Below are 12,150 nucleotides of genomic sequence, written 5' to 3' on the forward strand. Positions count from 1 at the left end.
GTTAGGTTAATACGCAACAGAAAATAATACCAGGGGACGTTGAAGAGAAGCTGTGTGAACATATATGTAAGCTAGCTAGCTTTATACACACATCGTTATTTGTAATTTGGATGCATGTGGCCACTTTTCATGGTGCTTTCTGTGTAGCTAATGTTGTATCACAGGGTAGCTAACATACTCTCAGCTGTTGTTGTTATGGACGCTACGACCGCAGTCGTCACTAAAGTGTGTGTTGCTTAAGCAATAAACCCCTTGAAGCCGTGGGTTACAGTGATTTTACAACGTCCCTCAGCCGTTGTAATGTTAGTGCTTGATAGATATCTCCCATGGTACTTTTCCGAAAAACTAATGGCCCTGGTTGTACGCAGTTCTTCTGCTTGGTATGATCGTGTAACTTTGGTTAGTACCAAGCTGCTAACGTAAATGTCAGTAATCTGATGTTAGCCGCTACAGTTGAGGCTAACCTGAGAGGTGTTTGTGTCTGCAAAATCAAGCTGATAAGGCTGCATTCAGACAAAAAGGCTTTGCAGAAATAAGGGTACGTGTTTGGGCTTGTCATAAATAAAGTTTTATTTCTCGGATTCAATGGCTTTTCGCTACCACCGCTCCCTTCCCCCACTCAGTATATAATTTTACATTGTTGTCTTAATGTCTCACGTATAGATAAGCGCGGAGTTACAGTAGGGAATATGTGAAAGGGGATTGAATACACATTTTGCACATGTAACATTTATTGGATTTACAAGCTTTGGCTATGTTACAATACAATTTACACTGAAAGTGAAATAGTCTGTGTAACACATTGCTTTTTATAATTTGTTGTCATAATTTTTGCACTGCTTGTAGCTGTTGTAACTACATATTTGAGAAGCTGTTGGTGTGACCCTGTTTCCTCTATACAGGCCAGCACATAAAGTGCATCCATACAGTTTCCTGCATCAAGAGATGTTACATGCCAGACTACACTTGAAGATGTACCCCTCTTCATGGTCCACTTTCCAAAGGCCATGAAGGGAGAATGCAGAGCTAAACCACTAAAGACAGAGCCGACATTCCGTAAGTGTTAAATTCTTTTTTTATTTTTCACCCAAAACATATGTTTTGGGCTTGTTGTCTTAGGTATTGCTCTTACATGTTATAAGAATTTCAACATAAAATAACAGTAAAAACTAAAACACAAAAAAACAGCCTTATAAACCTTATAAAAACAATAAATTAGATAAAGTGTCAAATGTCAGGAGGCATTTAGAGGAACACTTTCAGTCATTGTGGAAAAAAAGGTAAACAAAGTGTTTGTGCATGTATTTTATAAAACAGGGTATGTTGTCTTTGTGGACCCAGCACCATACACAGATGCAGTATTGGCCATCCCCGTTCCAGAGGACCTATCTGCACAGTTTGAGCAGCCTGATGAGGAGGAGGTCATTGCCAGCTATATGTCCCGGTTCAATCAAGGGACAGTTTAAATCCCACGCAGTGGCCTTCACCATCCGTGCAGATGCGAAGGACCACACAAGCTGGAATGACGACCCGGATTCTGCGCCCCAGGAAGCCCCAGCACCAGCTCACGAAGCTGTGATATGCTGGATACCTGTAACAACTCCAAACAATTTGACAGGATATTTAGTCTTGCAAATATTTTTTTATGGTGTGTGTCACACTTTTTTTTTCTCTTCTTCTTATGTGCATTGCCTACTAGGCTGGCCCTGTGGTATGATTATCACTGGTATTACTTATATGTAAATTATTTGATGTCAATAAATGCTTGAAAGTGTCTACAGAAATGACTCCTGTGAATACATAAATAATTTACACACCACCTGTTTATAGAAAAACTATACAAATAAAAAAAACAGCTAAATCAATTTATTTAACTCACATTTGTCACATGTTATTACAGTTGTGAGATTATGCCCACTGAAGCAAAGCAAGGCTACATAACATCTTTGATTTAGATACAAACTATAACATTTTGCAAAGCATAGCATACTGGTGTATTCCTCTCAACCGTAAAGTGTTTGTGGACCCAGCACCATACACAGATGCAGTATTGGCCATCCCCGTTCCAGTTTTCTCTTTGGGTGTGGCGATACTACCTGTGGTATCTCCAAACAGCAGATATTCTCAGCTTCTGCGGGTATGGTAGCACAGTTTCCACAGGAGCACCTATCCAAGGAAAAAAGTGAACATTTCACCAAAATGTAGGTGGACAAGCAGAGGTGGATAAGAAGTAAGCTTGGCCTAACCCTTTCAAGTGCATAAAACAGGTCATTTGTGTCATGTGATTAATGTGGAGCTGGAGAACAGTGTCATTTACACAAAAGAACACTGCCTCGAATTTTGACTAAACTGACTAAAACCTTATTGATACAGACAAACATATTTATGCTGAATTATAGCGAGGTAAGTACATTATATTGTGAAAAAATAAATGACAGGGCGCTGTTATGATAAACATCTCTGCTCAAAACATCACAAAACCTTAGGCCTACTGTGTCAGCATCGATTACATGTTACCAGTCTTGACATTATATGCTTGAAGCAGTCTAACTGAGCATATGTTGAGGCTAGTAACAGTCCTCTGACAAAACTTTTTCCGCAGACTGTAAGAATATAGATAACTATAACGTTATTCCACTTTTCACAATATCACGCATTCACCAAAAGAACTCTGACGAGACAGTGGAGACGTAATCGTTAGCAGGAGCTAACGTTACCTAACTACATTTAAGTAACAGTGTAACAACACACACGGACAAAGTAAAAGGTAAAATATAAAGACACATAATATTTGTGACTAACCATTCAGAAACGTCCTGCTGCAGCCGCAGAGTTTGAATTTCTTCAGGAGCCTCTCCTTCTGGGTCAGATTCTGGATCATATTGGTATGGCTGAACCACACCGCTTCTACGAGCCATACCTACTTTCTGTAAACATTAGCGCATGGTACCGGAGCGCAAGCCACAGCCCCTTCCAGAGAGGGGCGTGAACCAGGCGTGGACAGACCAGCTCATTAGCATTTAAAGCTACAGGCACAGAAACAGCTTAATTCTCAGATGAGCTCACTTGAGGGGGGTAGAGGCTGGCTAAAATCCAGGAACAAACTGGATTTTTAGGCAACAAACTTCAAATTTACTGTTGTGGGACCTCTGAGACCTATGTGAACTTGTTAAAAAAAAAAGCATAATATGGGACCTTTAAATTCATTTTTTTTCTCAATCTACACTCAGTACCCCATAATGACAATGTGAAAACAGAATTGTAGAATTTTTTGTAAATTTATTAAAGAAAAAACTGAAATATCACATTGGCATACGTATTCACACCCTATACTCAGTACTTAGTTGAAGCACCTTTGGCAACAATTACAGCCTCAAGTCTTTTTGGATATGACGCAACAAGCTTTGCACGCATTGATTGGGGGATTTTCTGCCATTCTTTGCAAATCCTCTCAAGCTCAGTCAGGTTAGATGAGGACTGTCGGTGGACAGCCATTTTCAGGTCTCTCCAGAGATGTTCAATAGAGTTTGAGTCAGGGCTTTGGCTGGGCCACTCTCAGACATTCACAGAGTTGTCCCTAAGCCACTCCTGTGTCGTCTTGGCTGTGAGCTTAGGGTCATTGTCATGTTGGTGAACCTTTGGCTCAGTCTGAGGTCCTGAGCGCTGTAGAACAGGTTTTCATTGAGGATATTTTTGTACTTTGCTCCATTCAGCTTTCCCTCAACCCTGACCAGTCTCCAAGTCCCTGCTGCTGAAAAACAGCCCCTACAGCATGTTGCTGCCACCACCATGCTTCACTGGGATGATATTGGGCAGGTGATGAGTGGTGCCTGGTTGTCTCCAGACATAACGTTTGGAATTGAGGCCAAACAGTTCAATCTTGTTTTCTCACCAGACCAGATCTTGTTTCTCACAGTCTGAGAGTCCTTCACGTGCTTTTTTTTTTTTTTTCCAAACTCCAAGTGGGCTTTCATGTGTTTTGCACTGAGGAGAGGCTTCCATCTAGCCACTTTGCCATAAAGCCCAGATTGGTGGAGGGCCACAGTGATGGTTGTCCCTCTGGAACTTTGTCCCATCTCGCACAGGAACTCTGGAGCTCAGCCAGAGTAACCATCGGGTTCTTGGTATCCTTTTTTACTAAGGCCCTTCTACCATGATTTCTCAGTTTGGCCAGGCGACCAGCTCTTGGAAGAGTCCTGATTGTGCCAAACTTGTTCCATTTGAGAATTATGGAGGCCACTGTGCTCTTGGGAACCTTCAGTGCAGCAGAAAATTTTTGTAGCCTTCCCCAGATCTGGGCCTTGCAACAGTCCTGTCTCTGAGTTCTGCAGGCAGTTCCTTTGACCTCATGGACTGGTTTTTGCTCTGATATGCATTGTCAGTGGTGAGGCCTTCTATTGAGAGGTGTGTGCCTTTCCAGATCATGTCCAATCAATTTAATTTACCACAGGTGGGCTCTAATCAAGGAGACAATCCTTGAAAGACAATCAAGAGAAAGGCATCTGAGCTAAATTTTAAGTGTTGTTGCAAAGAGTCTGAATGCTTATGTCAGTGTGAATTTCAGTTTTTCTTTTTTAACAAATTAGCAAAAATTTCTAAAATTCTGTTTTCAATTTGTCCATGTAGGGTACTGAGTGTAGATTAATGAGAGAAAAAATTAATTTAAACAATTGTAGCATCAGGCTGCAACATAACAAAGTGAAAAAAGTGAAGGGGGTCTGAATACTTTCTGAATGTACTGTATGCTTGTGCTAGCCATTAGACTGGAATCACATATGACCAAACCTATACATCATAACCAAACAGGTTTCATTAAAACACATCAGGCAGCTGGTATTACACATAGACTAATTCATGTACTTTACTTTTCCCAAGATATTCCCTCCCCTTGCACAGTTCTCTCATTAGACGGCAAACAAGCTTTTGGCATTTAATGAGAGTATGAATAGATGGTATTGAATAGATTTGGCTTGGGTCCAGTTTTCATTAAAATTATTTCTTATTTCTTCTTTCTTTCTTTCTTTCTTTCTTTCATTAGAGAGGAACTTTTCAAGGACTTTCATAAAATACGCCTGGACAATATTTGTGATAGCAGGCTGAAAAAGGGACTTCTGAAAGCCCAGGACTGACAAAACTTTTTGTACATATGCAAGATAGGTCAAAGTTCAAATTGTACATTTCCAATTTTTTGTTCATGTCATTTCAGAGTTCCTATGTTGTTATAAAGTTGAAAATTCCAGATCCGTTTTTGCTCTTTTTCCCCTTTCACCTGTTATTATACAGTCAAAACACACAGTAAATATTGAATAACTGCCAGGTATTGAAAGATGATTTTTTATTGTAAAAATGAGCAAAAGCTCTCACTCATTGCACAATTCTGACAATTCTACAACCATAAAAAGCAAAATAAATCAAGGCGGATTTGGTTGAATTGCAGGTATAAGAGGGTTAAAGGCTTTTAAGTGCGCCTTATAGTCCGGAAAATACGGTATATGTTTGAGCTGTACACTGTCCCTTTTAGATAAAATAAGAAAATGAAATGAAACTATGCCACAAAATAATGCAACATAAAATGCACAGCCCTTATACATTGGAATTATTAAGTGTAACTGTGGGCCTATACAACATCAAAGTCAAAGTACAAATAGCCTACTTTAAATTTTATATATATATATATATATATATATATTTATAGAGAGAGAGAGAGAGAGAGAGAGAGAAACTCAAAATATCAGTAAAATATGAACTATTTCTGACATTAATATCCTGACAAACTTTCTGAAAGAATAAAAAACTCCGTATTTGCTCCTCCTCTGGTCTGTCCTCTCTCCCTCACTGTCATGCACTTGCTTGAGCTTGTAAACAATCATTAGCTATTAGCTTAAACAGTTAGCTGAAAGGGGCAGGTTTTGGACTAAGCAGGGGGAAAATATCGCTTTTCATATTACAACCTTGTGCTTGGTGGACACGTGGTGTGATAAATGACTTACTCGCTTTCACTTGAGGTTTTCTTGCTAGTCATTATTAGGCTGCTGCCTCTCAGGCTGACAGACTGACTGAAATTTACCGAGCTGCCGCTCTGCCGGTTGGAAAAGGATGCGGACCAAACCACTTTGAAGCATGGGTGGGTCATAAATTTTTAACACTTAAAAACACACTGTTTTACATTTATAATTAGCACCGCTTGCATTGTACTTTTATTGAATATTACTGTATTATTCAAAATTACTTTATGGATGGAGGGGTCTTGTCCCCCCTGACCTCCCCAGGATTTCCGCCTATGCACACAAGACTCTCCCAACCTCCCTGACCACACTGTCTCTGTTACTCCTGTCATATAAAAAATAATTAAATGAACAGAACATAAAAATAAACAAACAAATATAATAGTCTAAAGCACTGTAGTCAAGAAAACCATAATAATCAAAATAATCAAAACCAAACCAAAATAATCAAGAACAGTCAAAAACAGGAACAAGTAGAATGGCGATGATCAAGCAGAGAGGTCTTCAAAGCATTTATTATGATGTTTGAGCTGATTGATATAGGTAACTTATTCCAATCTGATGGTCCTTTAAACTTAAAATTAAGGGAATCATACATAATACAATGATGTGTATGATAAGGACATCTAAGGACAAACCTGCAAATACTATTGTAGGCAACATTTAGTGATTGGAGATGAGTTTCAAAGATGTTCTGGTATACAATATCACCATAATCAAAAATAGGAAACAAAAGCTGTTGAGCAATTCTTTTTCTCATTTGAAAAGAGAAGCAACTAATTGATCTGTACAATATTCTAAGACTACTATTTACTTTACCTCTAGTAGCCAAAGGCCTAAATATTTAAATGTGTCGACTACTTTAATTAGAAACCCATCAGAGAAAAAAATAGCCAGATTAGGAGAATGATTAAGATGGTATCTAGTCCCAAACAACATGCTGCAAGACTTCTGCTTGTTTAAAATAAGATTATTCAGAAGCCACCTTAGAACCAAATTAAATTCAAACTTCAAAGATCTCTCAATTAAAGAAATATCAGAATGAAGAGTATATATAACTATGTCATCAGCATATAATTGTATAGAACAGTTAGTACATATTGTGGAAATATCATTAATAAAAATTGTAAAAAGTAAAGGACCTAAAATAGAACCTTGAGGTACGCCTTTTTCGACAACTAAAAAATCTGACTGAACATTATTAAAAGAAACACACTGACGACGATTATGAAGGTAAGAACTAAACCAAAGTAATGCCTGTCGAGAAACTCCAATCTCATAAAGTTTATCCAAAAGAAGATAATAAGTAACTAAATCAAAAGCCTTTGATAAATCAATAAAAATTGAACCTATTAATTTACAATCATCTAAAGAAGAAAATAAATCATTTGTAAATTTCATAAGAAATTGGTCTATAGTTATTAACATCTAAAGGATCACCTCCTTTATGAAGTGGAGTTACTCTGGCACTTTTCCAAATAGAAGGAAGTTGACATGTAGATAGAGTCAAATTAGATAGACAGATAGATAGATTTACTTTATTGATCCCAAACTGGAAAATTATATTACAGCAGTATCAAAAACACACTGTACAATATAAGGCAGGTAGATTAAATAGAATAAATGCAAATATATACAATAAAGACTATCATACAACTGTGCAAAAAAAATGTGGCAGTATAAGAGGTAGAAGTGGCAGTATAAGAAGTAGTATAAATAATAAATAAACAGTTAAGGTGCTAAGTAATGGAGCGTTAAAACAGAACTATACATCAGACAGATGTGAGTTGTTGTATAGTGAGATGGCTTGTGGCAGGAATGATTTCCTGTATCTGTCCCTTCGACAGCAGACCTGTAACAGTCTGTTGGAGAGGGAGCTCCGCTGTCTGTCCAATGTGTGGTGGAGAGGATGATCAGGATAATCCATGATGGTTAACAGTTTGTTCAGTGTCCTCCTCTCCACCACAGCCTCCAAAGTGTCCTGTTTGCAGCCAATCACGGAGCCAGCCTTCCTGATCAGTTTATTAAGTCAGTTGGTGTCACTGGCTCCGATGCTGCACCCCCAACAAACCACGGCGAAGAAGAGTACGCTAGCCACAACAGACTGGTAGAACATCTCCAACATCTTGCACACGCTGAAGGATCTCAGCTTCCTCAGGAAGTAGAGTCTGCTCATCCCCTTCTTGTAGACTTCTTCAGTGTTGGATTTTCAGTCCAGTCTGTTGTTGATGTTGACGCCCAGGTACTTGTAGTCCTCCACCTCCTCCACATCCTTTCTCAGAATGTACAGTGGCTGTGAAGCCGTCCTCTCCTTCCTGAAGTCGATCACCATCTCTCTGGTCTTTTTGACATTCAGCCTCAGGTGATTGCATCCAGCCCACTCCACAAAGTTATCCACCACTGCTCTGTACCCCCTTTCCCTTCCCCCACTTATACACCCAACAACAGCCGAGTCATCAGAAAATGCAGGTGGCATGATTCAGAGTTATACTGAAAGTCTGTTGTGTATAGGGTGAAAAGGAAAGGGGACAGCACATGCCCCTTTTCCACCAAAAAGAACCTGGTGCTAGTTCAGTGCTGGTGCTAGAGCCAGTGCTTAACTGGTTCCAACAAAGAACCGGTTTGCTTTTCCATTGGCCAAGAGCCAAGCGGAGCCAAGTCAGAACAATGACATTGCGTCAGCGTAAAACGTGATCACGTGGACGACAAATGGACAACCCATCGTAGTGATACAAATACAAAGTAAATAATAAGGGAAAAACAAACAATCAACAACAAAAAATAAATAAATAAATAAAATAATAATAGTAAATACAAAAAAAAAAAAAAAAAAAAAAAAATATATATATATATATATATATATATATATATATATATATATATATATGCATACACACATACACGCACACACATACACATATACAGTACAGGCCAAAAGTTTGGACACACCTTCTCATTCAATGCGTTTTCTTTATTTTCATGACTATTTACATTGTAGATTCTCACTGAAGGAATCAAAACGATGAATGAACACATGTGGAGTTATGTACTTAACAAAAAAAGGTGAAATAACTGAAAACATGTTTTATATTCTAGTTTCTTCAAAATAGCCACCCTTTGCTCTGATTACTGCTTTGCACACTCTTGGCATTCTCTCCATGAGCTTCAAGAGGTAGTCACCTGAAATGGTTTTCACTTCACAGGTGTGCCTTATCAGGGTTAATTAGTGGAATTTCTTGCTTTATCAATGGGGTTGAGACCATCAGTTGTGTTGTGCAGAAGTCAGGTTACTACACAGCCGACAGCCCTATTGGACAGCTGTTAAAATTCATATTATGGCAAGAACCAATCAGCTAACTAAAGAAAAACCAGTGGCCATCATTACTTTAAGAAATGAAGGTCAGTCAGTCCGGAAAATTGCAAAAACTTTAAATGTGTCCCCAAGTGGAGTCGCAAAAACCATCAAGCGCTACAACGAAACTGGCACACATGAGGACCGACCCAGGAAAGGAAGACCAAGAGTCACCTCTGCTTCTGAGGACAAGTTCATCCGAGTCACCAGCCTCAGAAATGGCAAGTTAACAGCAGCTCAGATCAGAGACCAGATAAATGCCACACAGAGTTCTAGCAGCAGACCCATCTCTAGAACAACTGTTAATAGGAGACTGCACGAATCAGGCCTTCATGGTCAAATAGCTGCTAGGAAACCACTGCTAAGGAGAGGCAACAAGCAGAAGAGATTTGTTTGGGCCAAGAAACACAAGGAATGGACATTAGACCAGTGGAAATCTGTGCTTTGGTCTGATGAGTCCAAATTTGAGATCTTTGGTTCCAACCGCCGTGTCTTTGTGAGACGCAGAAAAGGTGAACGGATGGTGTGGGGGTGTTTTGCTGGTGACACTGTTGGGGATTTATTCAAAATTGAAGGCACACTGAACCAGCATGGCTACCACAGCATCCTGCAGCGACATGCCATCCCATCCGGTTTGCGTTTAGTTCGATTATCATTTATTTTTCAACAGGACAATGACCCCAAACACACCTCCAGGCTGTGTAAGGGCTATTTGACCAAGAAGGAGAGTGATGGAGTGCTGCGGCAGATGACCTGGCCTCCACAGTCACCGGACCTGAACCCAATCCAGATGGTTTGGGGTGAGCTGGACCGCAGAGTGAAGGCAAAGGGGCCAACAAGTGCTAAACACCTCTGGGAACTCCTTCAAGACTGTTGGAAAACCATTTGAGGTGACTGCTTCTTGAAGCTCATCGAGAGAATGCCAAGAGTGTGCAAAGCAGTAATCAGAGCAAAGGGTGGCTATTTTGAAGAAACTAGAATATAAAACATGTTTTCAGTTATTTCACCTTTTTTTGTTAAGTACATAACTCCACGTGTTCATTCATAGTTTTGATTCCTTCAGTTAAAATCTACAATGTAAATAGTCATGAAAATAAAGAAAACGTAGTGAATGAGAAGGTGTGTCCAAACTTTTGGCCTGTACTGTACATATATACATATGCATACATACACATACATACATAATTAAAAAAAAAAAAGAAAAAAAATTCCCACAAAAATTACCAACTCTGTTCAAATAAATCTTGTACTTTCATCTGTCATGATATGCAGATATGGTTCCCAGGGCTCAGCAAAGTCTTTTCGTTTGCCCTTGGCAATGTACGTTAGTCTTTCCAGTCCAATACAATCAGAAAGCTCCCGTATCCACATTCTCAATGTAGGAGCATCCATACTCTTCCAGCACAATGCAATGGCCCTCCTGGCCTGAAGAAGTCCAAAGTCCAGAACTGGATATTGCTTCGATGTTCGCAGAAAGTTCTTCGAGTATATTCCAAGCACACACAGTTTGGCATTTAAGGGAACTTTAGCGTTAAACATCTCTGACAAACTTTTTATGACTTCCTTCCAGAATTTCTGGATCTTTGAACATTCCCATACGCAATGAAATAAAGTTCCCTTCTCATTCAAACATTTAATACAAACATCTGGAATATAATCAGACATATGGTGGAGTTTATCAGGGGTTATGTATACTCTCATTAACCACTTGTATTGAAGTAGTTGAAACCTTGTATTTATTGTTTGTTTTTGTGCTTTTAAACAGGCATCATTCCAATCTAACTCATCAATGTCTTCTTGCATATCGTTTTTCCAAGCATTTAATTTATCTAATGTTGATTCAATGCTATGTGCAACTAATATTCTATAAAATTTAGATACATGACCCTTGCCTTCCAAACTTGCAAGTGTTATTTCCTCTAATTTAGATAAGGACGGTAGACACATTAACTGTTTGTGCTTGGAAGACATATAGGGCCCTATCTTGCGCCAGACTCCCTAAACCCGTTATTTGCAGATTTAGGATTTAGGAAGAAGCGTTCCCCCGTAAAAGTTGCTACACTATATTACCAAAAGTATTCGCTCACCTGCCTTTACTCATACTATGAACTGAAGTGCCATCCCATTCCTAACCCATAGAGTTCGATATGATGTCGGTCCACCTTTTGCAGCTATTACAGCTTCAACTCTTCTGGGAAGACTGTCCACAAGGTTGAGGAGAGTGTTTATAGGAATTTTTGACCATTCTTCCAAAAGCGCATTGGTGAGGTCACACACTGATGTTGGTCGAGAAGGCCTGGCTCTCAGTCTCCGCTCTAATTCATCCCAAAGGTGTTCTGTCGGGTTCAGGTCAGGACTCTGTGCAGGCCAGTCAAGTTCATCCACACCAGACTCTGTCATCCATGTCTTTATGGACCTTGCTTTGTGCACTGGTGCACAGTCATGTTGGAAGAGGAAGGGGCCCGCTCCAAACTGTTCCCACAAGGTTGGGAGCATGGAATTGTCCAAAATGTTTTGGTATCCTGAAGCATTCAAAGTTCCTTTCACTGGAACTAAGGGGCCAAGCCCAGCTCCTGAAAAACAACCCCACACCATAATTCCTCCTCCACCAAATTTCACAGTCGGCACAATGCAGTCTGAAATGTACCGTTCTCCTGGCAACCTCCAAACCCAGACTCGTCCATCAGATTGCCAGATGGAAAAGCGTGATTCATCACTCCAGAGAACGCATCTCCACTGCTCTAGAGGCCAGTGGCGGCGTGCTTTACACCATTGCATCCGACGCTTTGCATT

The 12,150-nt window shown here is 39.7% G+C and overlaps 1 protein-coding gene and 1 long non-coding RNA gene across 2 annotated transcripts in view; one reads left to right on the plus strand and one right to left on the minus strand.

The window, feature by feature from the left end:
• The window catches only part of LOC115369458 (bone morphogenetic protein 1-like), a 99,114-nt gene that overhangs the window by 74,622 nt on the left and 12,342 nt on the right, over positions 1-12,150 (plus strand). The gene's annotated exons all lie outside the window — the stretch shown is intronic.
• On the minus strand, positions 1,591-2,965 carry LOC115369459 (uncharacterized). The gene is made up of 3 exons (XR_003929165.1): positions 2,803-2,965; positions 1,991-2,131; positions 1,591-1,600 (listed from the first exon to the last, which is right to left on the minus strand). It is a non-coding gene; the product is annotated as an uncharacterized LOC115369459 (long non-coding RNA).

Source organism: Myripristis murdjan, chromosome 12, assembly GCF_902150065.1.
Source record: "Myripristis murdjan chromosome 12, fMyrMur1.1, whole genome shotgun sequence".
Lineage (NCBI taxonomy): Eukaryota > Metazoa > Chordata > Actinopteri > Holocentriformes > Holocentridae > Myripristis > Myripristis murdjan.